We start from the raw sequence: 13,374 nt of genomic DNA, 5'->3' as shown, positions 1-13,374 counted from the left end.
AGCTGCAGAATATAGAATGAAGAAGCCTAAATAAATGAAAAATTGAATCTAAGCAACAAAAAAGTGTTCATTTAGTGATAAACTCGCTTTGGAGAACAGCATCAGTCTGGAGATCTTGGAAAATTATTTTGTATCTTAGAGATTAGAAATAGGAGAAAAATGAGACAGTTTTGCATGAATTATTTACCAACAAATTTGTTCATAAGAGCGCTTCTTGCATGAGCCTGCATGCCTTTAACATTATTCACCTGACTCACCTTATTTTCAGCATCTTATCTTGCATTTTAAGTCTTTGATATTGACAAATGAATGTATAATAGATAGAATGTAATCATGCATTTAATATAATGAAAAATAACTATGATGCTTGTGAAGAAGGTGTTGGATTATAATCCAAACTCTTGAACTCTTAAAGACTGTGTAAGCAAACGATTTAATCCTCAGTCTCCCCAGACTGGAACCATGATTTAGATGAGAATGGTTGTTTGAGCTTCGATTATGGTTTCTACAAAATACAGAAGTAAATTAAAATAAGTAACCAAACTATTACAGCATATTAAATCTACTTAGAATAGAAATTAATAAGCAATGTATACAGAATGCAAATAAAACCAATATGTTCAAAGAATTATTTATATTTTTGCCAATTCTCGCCAAATACAGTAAATTCCAATAGCACTTAAAAACGCCTCACTGGATACAAGGAGAAATAACGAGAAATCTAAGCCTTCCAATGATTTATAAACGCATCATCAGCACAGCTTACGTAACAAAGAAAGCAACCAAATTAGAAACAAATCAGCAACATTAACACATTTTCAGCGATAGATATGATGAAAATAATCATAATTGTGTCAAATTAAGCAGTTTAATTAAGTAGTATACCAGACACCTTAGAACAAGGAACACAGAAACTCACTATGTTACTTCAGTTAACCAGACAATAAAAAAGGAAAACTTACCATCTCATGGACGCATAAACCCTTCTGAAAAGAAGATTTGAAAGTCCACACTTAGATAAAAAAAAATGTTGCTGTCGTCTTCTGACCGTTACCTGCGAACTAACGAGGAATGATTGAACTGGAGAGAAAAGTCAGCTGTGATTGGTTGTTGCCTGGTAGCCATGTTTCATCAACTATTATAGGATGGTGATGTGTTCAAAGTGTTTAGGAACAAAAACACATCCGAACCTTGTGAGCAGGGGTGCAGGTGGTGCAGTGGTTAGATCACACCACCCATGCATGGAGGCCTTAGTCCTCCATGCGGCCGCCTTGGGTTCGAATCTCCGCTGTGGTCCTTTGCTGCACGTCTCTTCCCCTCTCACTTAACATGTCAGCCTACTGTCAGAAAAACGAGACACTAGTGTCGTAAAAACATGCTTATACATTGTTATGAGTTATTTTCTGTATTGTCAGCATTTCAGCTTTAGAATCTGCTTGAATTTTTAACCTGACCTTTAAGGTTTTGTGTTCATTTAACACTACTTCAGGTTTTAATGTTGTCTGTCAAATCATTCATCAAGTGTTGGGGATAAACAGCAGATTCAGATATATATTTGATTAGCATTTTAAGCTTCGTTCAGTTAATATTTAAGGATGTTTTCTGCTCCATCACCGGCCCATCTTTGCAAACAGCAGGCATGGAGACCTTTGACCAGAACTTTGACCTGTTGCAGCTAGCCTTCATTCTCTGGTGAAAAGGGCATCTGTTATGCTCTCCCAAGCTACCGTCTGTCTCACCCCACCCACAGCCCATGCGGTCTGCTGTCGCTCCACCCCCCCACCTCATGTGACAGTGGGTAAAGTGGTGGGAACTTGGCTGCAGGCTCTGATCTCCTTATGCTTTAGGGTTTCAGCAGTATCTTTAAGGCACCCTGGGAATTAATACTGACTTTCACTTTTAATGAAAGTAGATTTCAGACTTAAATTTTGTTAAGGTTCTTTTGTTTGAATAAAGCAAAAGAAGATTCATCTCTCTAGATGGATGAACTTTTATGAACAACGCACGGCAATTAAACAGCTCTAATAAAGCTTAACTTGAATAATATTCTCTCTGCACATGGAAATATATTATAACCTCAACATGAAATCATATGAAATCAAAAGTGATACTCTTTTAATTGTGATTTAAAAAAGCAGTAAAATCTTTTTGAATGAAAGTCACCAAATAACCAAAAGTACTTTCAAAACTAGATTCTTCTATTTTCTTTTTTGGTTACATGAAACATAACATACTCACAAATCCAACTGAAATACAGTCACATTATAACAGAGTTGTTAAGCGCTGGTCCTCAGGGCTCACTGATCCGATTGATGGCTGAATGGATCCACCACATTAAGGACCGCCCCAAACCAGGTAGCGGGTAGAGGAGAGTGGACCATTCAGCCCTCAAACAGCAAGTCTGCATCAGTACAGGCTGCTTGGATTTGGCAGCGGGTGTAACAGGGACCCCATGGCGGAGGAAATGCTTGCATCCAAATGTAACTTGCACTGGTTTGCTTGATCTTCTTCCCACTGACAGAAAATCACAAGTTAGCTATAATGAAAAAACAATGAATTCAAAAAGTGAAGGTTCTTTTTAAAGTAGTTTATTTGACGTTAAACATTTGTTTTATGAAACAGGCGAATGTTTGAGTTCCTATCCATACACATTGAGCGTCACTGTGTTGCCATAGCAACGGATGCTTTCCTTTTCACGTTGGAGGGAAGAGGCCATCCATTCTCGTTTATAACCCGATCACCACTTTCAATCCAGGCGCCCTCCACAGCTGCGAGTGAGACTTCGCTGGGAGTGACACTCCACAGTTAAAGGGGTAGCGCTTAAGGGGCGATTTGGGATTCAGCCAGTGTGTCAGTACCTCAGCAAACCTGGATGAAAACACCTGACATGATTGCATGGCCTCCTCAGCAGCCTGTCAGGGCTTGAGAGGCCTAATAATCACACATTTATTTAAGTCAGGTGTGTGGAAGTAAGAGAACAGTTATAAGATGCTGGACAGTGGGCCCTGAGGACCAAGATTGAAGATGTATGCCCTAAATTACAGGAGTCCATTTCCAGTCCTATAGGACCAGGTTCCTGCACCGTTTAGATGAGCCTCTATTTCAGCACATCAGAACCGAATAATTACACTAGGTCTTTAACAGGATTCTGCAGGATTAGGCTGAATGTTGAGGGGGTGATTCAGCTCTTTGATTGAGATGTTATGGATCAGGGACATATAGATAAGTTGCAGGACTATCCAAAAGTTTCCCCAGAGGACTAGAGTTTTTCTAACCTTTACCATAAATCTTCCTTATATTGATGTCCAGCAGCTTTGGTTGTAAAGAGAAATTGATATTATCAACAGGTTTGACAAACATCTGAGGCTTCTGTCAGTCTGCTTAAAGAAGAAAACCTCCCTCTGACAGCATCCGATGTACATTAGTGAGTTTAGAAAATCTCTGCCACTCTCCCTGCTACAATGCTTTTCTTCCTTGCTTGCATCATTTTACTCTTATTTTTTTATCTCATACACTGTACCATATTTTCAATCCAAAAAAAGTAAAAAGCAATCCATTGAACTGAAGTTTGAAGACGTTTCTCTTCCAATTCAAGAAGCTTTTTCAATTAAAAGTGTCAGAAATAGCGTTGAGTTCCAGGCTTTATAGAGTGGAGCAAAAACACTTTTGGCTTAGGAAACATGCAAATTGAACCGGGCCAATGGATGAACGGGTCCACCCCTTTGGAATGGGAGTAGTTTGAGTTCTGTGTTAGCCTGTGATACCTAACATCTGTCTATGTCTCTGAAAGAGTGTCATTAGAGGCCATGGTTGGCCTGGCTGAAACAGTGTTTTGTTCCCCTGTAATGGGTGTGGGCTTGCGATGATATCGCATCCCCCAGCGAAACGTCCTCCAGTTAGAAACAAAGTCCAATGGATTGTTTTTTAACTTTTTTTGCAATGACTATGACCTGGTTGACTGAGAATCTTCATCCAGATATCGTTATTCTCAGCTATAGCTCAAACTGTATGACGAAACTGTAGGGTTTAAAAGTTCATAGCTCATGATGTTTGTTCTCACACTGTACAGCCCGACGTTCTTATGCCATCTAATTGCTCCCACTGTATGTCCAGAAACCATGTGTTCGACAGTGCTGAGAGATGGCGCTGGTCGGTCTTGTCAATCTGGAAAAAGAAGAACTCCCTTGTTTCCACTTGTTTCTCCTATGAATTTTATAATAATATCGCGCATGCTCTCCTGGTACTCCGAGGAAGTGGGAGTGGAGCAAGATGGGAGGAGCAGCGGAGGCTGTAGGCTTTGCTTAGCGCAGGCGGTCTGGAGTGGGACGGATTGGGGCGGAGCGGACATGGAGGATGATGGATTTTAGGGTGAGCAACATTTCCCCTCTAGGTGGGGCTGCTGAGCACTGTCTATGGACCAAAACGATATATGTGATAGGTTAAATCTCTCTTTGCAACCCTCCAAAGTGATGCATTCTCCATCATTTTGCTCTCTCTGGGCAGGTACAGGCTAATCGGTTAGCAGCTACTCGTATGAACGAACATGCAGGCACGGCTGGCCAGGCTTATATACAGCAAACTGGAGAACAACCCAAAGAGAAATGGTATGACATCACAACATATCATCAACAAAAAGTTCCTTTATCTTTTTCACATCCTATCTAACATACTGAGGTTTTGCTTATTTCTCCTATAAACCAATCAATCAAATTAGAAAGCAATGCCTAAACCAATAATGAGAATAAAGTATCAGTTTGAATGACTTTGGGTTTTTATTTGACCATTTTGACATCTTGGACATTCCTAATATGTTTGTGTCCAAGAAACAAACAGCTTCAGCAATCTAGCAAAATTGTCTCTCAGATTCAGAATAAAGAAGTTTCTTTAAATTTTTCATTTTTCACCTTAAATCTAAACTCTACCCTCTTTGTGGCTGTTCCTGCATGGCAGCACCTCCCACAGGGAGGGAGGACACAGCCTCGATTCTCCAGAGCTCCAGATAAAGGCCTTGGAAGCAGCAGCTTCAGTTTAGTTTGAATTAGTAAACCACACGCAGCTAACATGGGTTGAGGAATTAATCAGTTCTTCACAAGTTTTCAGTGAGCGAAGCCAGAGCAGACCGCCTGATGTTTATGTTCTAATAGATCTTTCCCAATTTATGTTTACAACCTCTTTAATTCCACAACTAATACAGGCATAAAGGAAAAAATGTTAAAGTCATTTGAAGTTTTATGAACCAATCTAAAAACATGTTTATTAAAATGCATGTTTTTATGTATCAGATATTCTTTAAAGAGGGAATTTAACTGATCTTACTTTCTTCTTTTATTATTTAACATCAGTAAAACCAAGATCTACTGGATGTTCAGCATTTCAATCTTATTTTCTATTTAACATGTAAACATCTGCAGCTCACCCATTTTCTAACCAGAGATCTGTTATCAGCTGCTTCGACCTTGATCTTTTATAACCTGATTAATAGTGCAATCAAATTAAACAAAAACCCCTCAGTCAGATCACACTATTATAATCCACATTCATCCATCCACCCATTTTCCATCATGCTTATCCCAAGCAGGGATCTCCAGCTGTCTACGGGCGAGATCCACCCTGGACAGGAAAGCAGTCCATCACAGAGCAACACAGACATTCAAACACACCTAAGGAGAAGCCAATTTACCTAACGGTCTTTTTTTTGGACTGTGGGAGGAAGCCGGAGTACCGGGAGAGAACCACAAATGCTCATGGAGAACATGCAAACTCCATGCAGAAAGACCCCGGGTAAGGAACCCACTGCCCACTGAGCAGCCCATCCAGATTCATGCAAATTAATTAGTAATATTGTTGCAAACCTTTCTGAAATCTGATGAATAAAAACATGCCTTACTACCTATATTGCCAAAAAAGTTAATATTGATTTACGTATATGTGTTGCTCTTTTTGGATAAGAGTTCAACTTGTCAGAAGTAAAACACAATTACATTAAATATACCAGTTGTTGCTGGGTGACCATGAATGCTGTGACTATGCAAAACTGCAAAAGTGGACATGTTGTACATGTTCTGCAATCTAGAATTTTTTCCATTACTGTTGCAAGGAAATGTAACATTTTATAAATTTAAAATAAAGTGCAACGCAAAAACGAAAGTTTGTAAAACTTCTAAATCAATATAACAGCTTATGAGAGTCACTTTGTTATTTTCTCAAAAGTATAGATATTTCTCATATTTGATTACATTTTGTTTTAGAAAGAATAAATAAAATCAGAAAGATATACTTAAAAAATGTTAATTTAAATGTATAGAAAAAAATAAATGTAAAAAACATTAAAAAAAAAGGAAAATAATAAAATCTGGGAATACCATAAAGTTAATACTGAAACCTTTTTTGATTAACAAGTTTTACAAGGTTTCCTAAAAGAAATTGTACTCCATGTGTGTGCCACATTAACCCATCAGGCACTGGATGCGGATGTGAGGAGAAACAAATCTTATTTCATACAAAGACTGACTGGAGGTTAATCCCTTCCCCTCACACAGGGCAGCAGCTTCTGGCTCCTAGAAAGGCAGAGTTGGAAGTGATCATCATTAAAGTCGGCTCCAAGAGAAGGAGGACTCACCAGCCCATAGGTTGGAGGGTCCAGTGAACCCAGCTAAAATGGCACCATTGTTCAGCTGTCCACATAACATACAGCAGCATCACTTGTTTGGTAAAATTGAGGTCCGTCATGTTGAGAGTGATACATAAAAGGAAACGGCGAGTGAATGGACCCTTATCCTCTTTATCCTCTTTGGTGAAGCGAGCTGCAAAGAATTTCCCTACATTGTGTGCCTTTTGGGAGTTCATTTAGTTTGATTATTTACAAACATCTAACCCTTTAATTTAAGAAATTAACACAATTAATAGCGTTTTTTTCTATTAAGTTGCGATCAGGAAGCTTTGTTATCGTTGTTTTTCATATAAGCATTAATCTGATGCACTCCACTGGGTATATTCAAGCTTAAAAACGGCCTCAGTGCTGCTCATGTTGGGGCAGCACAGATGTTTGCAACGCTGTTGTCAGCGTCCAGCATAAATCCTCCAGTAAGCCAACTTCTGACCAGATGAAGCTTCAGTACCACCACAGTTAGTCAACGATAATGGAAGCAAAACTTAATAGGTTTAAGGAAAAAAGTAGTTTCAGTGGTGTCTACATTTTAACTTATTGCTGCATGTTGGGCTTAAACAATTCATTTGATTGATTGTGATTAGTGGATTATTCAAAGAATTGTGAGCTAACTTAGTAATCAATATCATTAAATGGATTAAAGAGACTGTAAAACAGACCTTTAGCTGACTTAGAAAAAAGATAAATCAGTATTTTGTTTTTAAGACTTTTTTTCTGTTAATATGCTCTTTCCAGAACTCTTCAAGTTTTAGAAAAGAGAAGTTTTAGTGTGAAATCTTTAAAGAACCTTTTGCTATCAAATTATTAATCGATTCATTGTTAAAAAAGTAATCGACAGATTACAGCAAATGTTAAACTCTTGTATTGTAGGCCATGTTGCTATAGTTTTGTTTACTGTTTTGAAAATATTTTTAATGGAAGGAATTGTGTTTTAATAAATTCTCATGAGATAACGCTTTTAAAAAAATAATTTTGTTCAAAAGTTGCGTAAAATATGGTGGTTCCCCTGTTTTAGCTATGAGGGAAAACTAAATGATTCAAATTTTCAATAATTCAGATGGTTGACTAACCTATAATGGATTGAAAAGAATACATCTATGTTTTTCTATAATCATTTTTTCATACTTATCAAATTAGGAGCACCCTGTCTACTTTTAAGGCTAGGCTTAAAACTTTCCTTTTTGATAAAGCTTCTAGTTAGAGTGGCTCAGGTTATCCTGAGCTATCTCTATAGTTATGCTGCTATAGGCTTAGACTGCTGGAGGTCATAGGGACCTCTTTTAATCACTCTGCTCCATTCTATTCTCCTATTTTGCAGTATGTTGGTTGGTTCCTAACTATATGTTTTCTCATCTTTTTCTCATCATAGTGGCTTGTGACTCTTACCTGGAGAGAAATATTATCTGGCTCACTACCATAAACACAGTTACTCATAGATAATGGAGGTGGATCTGTTCAGTGTTTATTCCTCTTTCTCTCCTAAGAAAAGCTATGAGCTCAGCTTGTACTGTTTACTTTACTTACTGGATGTTCTCCCTTTCATGCCAATAACATGAAAACTGGCTCAGAGTTACTGATTGGCTGTTTCTATCCTCGACAGAACCACCTGCGAAGGTAATTTACTGTTACGTTTTCCAACACAGAAAATATTATTGATGGGGGCTTCTATGTTCTTTTTCTATGTCTGCTTCTGTCTCCTTGAACCCCAGTGGGCCTCAGCAGATGGCCGCTTACACTGAGCCTGGTTCTGCTGGAGGTTTCTTCCTGTTCAAAGGGAGTTTTTCCTCTCCACTGTCGCTACAAGCATGCTTGGGTTGAGGGATTGCTGTAGAGTAAACAACTAAAAGCTAGCAGAGTTTTTTGCCACATGCTCAGGAGCCTGTTATTCAAGGCAATGACTAGATGCTGCCATCTGGTTTTCCATAGGAAACTTTTTACCAATCTGATTGAATTATCTCTGTAAATGGATTTGATATGACATGTTTTGAATTTGCACAATATAAATAAACTGAATTGAAATTAAATTTAAAGTCTATAATACAACACAATTTAAGTCTAATCAATATATGATTTAACTTCTCAGAAACCAACAGCGACCTGTTGGATGTTATGTTGAGCAAGCATAGAATTCCACCGGTAAAGTTTTTTTCCACTATAGACATGTTAGACATCATTGGAAAGCTCAGATTCTCCACAATTCAACCACCAAGTTCATTTTATGGACCCAGTGAGAACCAAAGCACAGTTAAAACAGCAGTAATGGCAAAATGTAAACATGACAAAGCAGCCACAAGTACATACTTTGATTCACCCAGAAGCCGTTTTATTAATCCAATCTTCAGTTATTTATACTCCATTTGTCCATAAGGGTCCACAGATTTAAAGTCATCCAGTATATTCATAATAAAAATATTCCATGATGAGAAAATCACCCATAACTTCCGGTTGTTGACTTATCAGATAAGTAAGATGGTCGTAGCTTATTCTCAGCATCTTGCTAATATTTATTGGTTGCCTTGAGATGACTTGTGAATTGGCACTATATAAATGAACTGAATTGAATGGAATACATATTTCCTCGGGTGTTAGCTGGCAATGTTTGGTATGGTTCTTCACATTGTCTTCTTATCTATAAGACACAACAAGACATTTGCGATTTGAGCAAGATATATTCCCCGAAATCTCACTTACGGTCACTTCCTGTCAACCAGTGTCGGGAGCTTTTACTCCTTAATAGACCGGCTGTTATTGGTTAAGACCACGTGGGCTGTTGGGCTTTTCAGCCGATGAAATAAGGTTTAGAACGAGCCTACAGGGTATTTAAAGGGGAGGTGTGTAACAGGCCTGCGTTAGAGAGACACAGACAGCTGCGGCTGGAGCCATGCGGGCAGCTCCAAGCTGAATGATAGCAACGGTCCTATTTTTTTAAGTTTGGATGCTGATTTTGTTTTACTACAGTGCCTAAGGCTGAAAATTAAATAAACATACAGCTCAGAAAGGGCACTGGTGCTTATTTTAGCTTGAAAAGCTGCCGTTTCACTATCTTTTATAGATTTTTATTATTACAGGTGTACAAATTCTACATTTTGTTATATACACTGATTCTGAAAAAAAGTAGAAAATACTTGCTTCATGAATGTTTTGTGGCCATCAAAATGCTTCAGTGTTATTCTATGGGTCAAACAGTAAAATAGTCAAAGGTCAATAGTAAAAGCATTTGGCACAATTTGACAATTTGGAGAGGTCTGGAGACGCTGGTGACACCAAAAGTTCAAAACCCCACAGCTCTGGAACAGTGGGAGCTAGAGGTCTGCAAATTTCTACATTAGTGGTTAAAATGATGTAGAACAAATGTAATACAATGAGACCTGCCTTTTCTCAAGCATGTCTTTATTTGGGCTTACAGTTCCTAAGTTATTTGCCTTTTCATTTGTGTTTGCAAAATAGGCGAGAATTTCCCAGAATGAGGTGGAGGTTACAGACCCTGTGATTATGCCTATCTGTATATATGGGGAGAGAGAGATATTTGGATGGGAACTGAGAGCCTTTTGTATTAGTATGAAACCAATCAAATACACTTTGGATATTCTGTTAGCTGACCAGCGTTTTCAGGGGTATTTTAGAAATGTATCAGTGATGAAGTGAAAAGATTCAAGTCCTGAAGATCTTGCAAACTTTTCTATTGCCTGAAAAAGTAATGAGATTCATTCAGACTTAAATATGTCTGCCTAAAAATAATAACATCAGCAGAAAGAGGAAAATGTCTGAGAGCTCTGCAAAAAAAGAAAAGAAAAAAAGAATAGTTTTAATCTAACTGAAGTTGGATATGAGGTGTGAGACTGTGTCTTGCCTTTGTGGCTAAAGATGCTTTTCTTTCTTGAGTCTCAGTCTTCAGAGCTGAGCTGTGACTCTCCTGAATGGCATGTTCCTTACATCATTTAAAAACAATATTTGACTAGCTGCAGTCCCCAAGCTCTCTCTGGTGGGTTTTTTTTTTTTAGGAAACCAAAAACAGCTGCAATTTGCAAGCTTCAGAAGAGCCAGAGCTCTACCCAGCACTGCCCTCCCTCCTTCTTCTTTACTTTCTCCACAGTGCTTTTTCCTTTTATCCTTGTAGTTACTCTTCGTGTCTGGAGCACAGAGATCCCCAGGGTTTCACGTTGTGTTTGGTTTTTCTGCTGAATGTGACATAAAAAAAGCATAAAGTTAAATTCTGCTCTCTCTCTTACCACCAGTGGTTTTAGTGTGCAGATTTTACGCTGTGGCTGGAAAAGAATGTCCTTGTTGAAAAACAACCGTAAATGTAGATGGCAAAGCTGGAGGAAAGACTGAAGGGGAACAAAGAGAAAAACTCAGTTATCCATCCACTGATGCTTTTCCCCAAATGACTCATTTAATGCCCTGTGCTGACCTGTTGCAACCATCTGAGGTCAGAGTGATGCAGCTTCAGTCCACGGACAATGACTGCAACTATATTTACCAGGAGAAACACTGGTAAATATAGAGAAAAACAGTTCCGGGGACAGTTAACGACCCTGCATCAGTCTGCAAATCTGGGGTCAGGCTGTCTTGAGTAACTGTCTGCATTTAGTATTGAAAAAACTCTAATAACCATGTTTTAATTGTTGTTTTATTAAATATATTCTGTCTTCCTTTGGAAATGTTTTGGGAGGATGAGCAAAAGATAATCCTGCACACAGGTAATGAGTTTTGCATTAGAGCTCAAAGACGGAGCATGAACCCATGTGAACTTCTTTTCTTGGTCGCCTTTTCTGCAGCCAGAATCGTATAGCTGGGCTGCCTCAGCTTTCAGTGTGAGTGATGTTTTTTCTGCAGCACGCCTGTACCGCTGCCTCACTAAAATCAGGGTGAACCAAGTCTAGGGCTCTACCCCTGCACAGTCCTTAAGAACTTTCTTATTGCTATTATTTGGTTTTCATTTGAATCTTTTAATGTGTTCTTTGTCTTTATTCATGTTCAATTGAATTCAATGTGTATTTTTTTGTGAAAATTGCAAACTGAACCCTAACATAAATCCTGTCCATTGTTTGCATCATTCATCCACACTGTGTGTGCATCAAAACCTTCATTGAGCCATAAAACGTTTTTAACTGTGTGAAACTTGATTCACTTCAGTTAAAAACAACGTTTTGGTGAAATACGTTCATCATCATGGAAGCATAAGTCATGTATTTCTAAATGGTTAGGCTGTAGTCGAGCTTCATGATAGCAGTTAGCTTTTTATTTGGAACAATTTGCATCAAGTTTTTAAGAGACACTTTAGTTTAACCGAACTAAAAGGGAAATGGTTGCACATGTAAGGAATGTGTTTTGGTCAGTCTCCAGGAAAAACCTTACACATCATGCAGCCAAGATCTTTTACTGTATAGACAGGGGCGAAGGGGGACGTTATAATGGAGGGAGGGGGGCTAAATGATGCCATGAAATACACACAGAGTATAAAGGGGCTTATTGTTCTAAGTTCTGTGAAAAAAGCTGGGGGTGGAGCAGAAAAGGTATTATGTTTCAAATGATTTGGAGAGCTCTATTTTAGTTATGGGACAACAGGCGGGAAGGGGAGAGAGAAAAAGGAAAACAGAGGGAAAACCAGGGAGGCAAACCAAGCTTTCAAAAAGAAAATCATTCTGTAGAAGCTGGCTTCTACCCTATAAACACAAACATAAAACAAGCTTGCACTCTGTGTTTGTAAGGACATGGCATAGAGTTTCCATCACTGTAAACAGTTCAACCTAAACTCTAACTACTCAGATAAACCAAAATAACATATAAAACCCACAATAAAGAAAGCCTCCAGCTCTCTGTCTGCTCTATGTGAACATGTCTATAATCCAAGCTCATGTTTAAAATCCTGTGGGACTCCAACATCCACAATGACAAACAGGTGATGGCCAACCAGCCGGACATTGTGGTAAAATACACAAGTTCAGTACTGACTGATACAATGAGCAATCCTAAAATCATTATCCAGGAGAGGGAGTTTCTAAAACCATCAAGCTCCTGGGTCTCTGGTTCAGATGACAAACTTGAAAAAAGATCTATTTGATGAAAGAAAGGGATTGAAACACTTCCAAGGGTGAAGGAAGGAAGGAAAGGCAAGCTATGCCAATACCCAAACTGTCCGTTTGCTTTAAAGGCAACTCTAGCCAAAGCTCAAACACTTTACCTAAATCCTTTCGTACATAAGAACAAAATTAGCCCATCAACGATACCTTGGGAAATTTGATTGGCTTCATGAAAAATATCTGAACATTGGCTTTTTCTCAATTCACGAAAACACGAGTATGGACTGTTTTCAAAAGAATGTTCTTGGCAAGAACACCAGAAAGTCTGGACTTGGGCAGAACAGGAGCGGGCAGAATAAATCTGGTTTAACTGGACCAGTTAGCCCTGGCTGCTGCAGACTGGTTAACATTAGCCCTGGCTGCTGCAGACCAGGTAACGTTAGCTCCAGTTGCTGCAGATAGGCGGAGGTTAGCCCTGGCTGCTGCAGATGGTCTAACATTAGCCCTGGGCACTGCAGACCAGGTAACGTTAGCTCCAGTTGCTGCAGACCGTCTAACGTTAGCCCTGGCTGCTGCAGACGGGCTAACGTTAGCCCTGGCTGCTGCAGTCGGGCTAACGTTAGCCCTGGCTGCTGCAGACTGGTTAACGTTAGCCCTGGCTGCTGCAGACCAGCTAACGTTAGC

This window comes from Cyprinodon variegatus, unplaced genomic scaffold (assembly GCF_000732505.1).
Source record: "Cyprinodon variegatus isolate N-32 unplaced genomic scaffold, C_variegatus-1.0 Scaffold366, whole genome shotgun sequence".
Lineage (NCBI taxonomy): Eukaryota > Metazoa > Chordata > Actinopteri > Cyprinodontiformes > Cyprinodontidae > Cyprinodon > Cyprinodon variegatus.
This window is presented reverse-complemented; position numbering follows the sequence as displayed.